We start from the raw sequence: 232 nt of genomic DNA, 5'->3' as shown, positions 1-232 counted from the left end.
TTTGGGGGGACTGAAATCATATGTGCAATACTAAAACCATTCAAGTACTTGTAAAATAAGAACTCCAGGCCAAATACTAACAATCTAGTAGTATTCTCTCAGTCAGGGTCTTACTAGCCTTGACTGACTCTAGGACATGGCTCAAGGAATATACATCCCCTTTTGGTCAGGCCTGTGTTTACTCTCGGAACAAGGCAAGCCAACTTTCAGCGTTTGTGGCAAAAATCCTATG

At 41.8% G+C, this 232-nt stretch overlaps 1 protein-coding gene across 1 annotated transcript in view; it reads right to left on the bottom strand.

The window, feature by feature from the left end:
- LOC119585811 (solute carrier family 25 member 36-like) overlaps nt 1-232 on the bottom strand; it is a gene marked incomplete at its 3' end in the record, with an annotated part of 29,761 nt that overhangs the window by 28,688 nt on the left and 841 nt on the right.

This window comes from Penaeus monodon, chromosome 20 (genome assembly GCF_015228065.2).
Source record: "Penaeus monodon isolate SGIC_2016 chromosome 20, NSTDA_Pmon_1, whole genome shotgun sequence".
Lineage (NCBI taxonomy): Eukaryota > Metazoa > Arthropoda > Malacostraca > Decapoda > Penaeidae > Penaeus > Penaeus monodon.
Note: the sequence above shows the minus strand (reverse complement) of the source record. Positions and strands in the feature narration are given on the sequence as shown.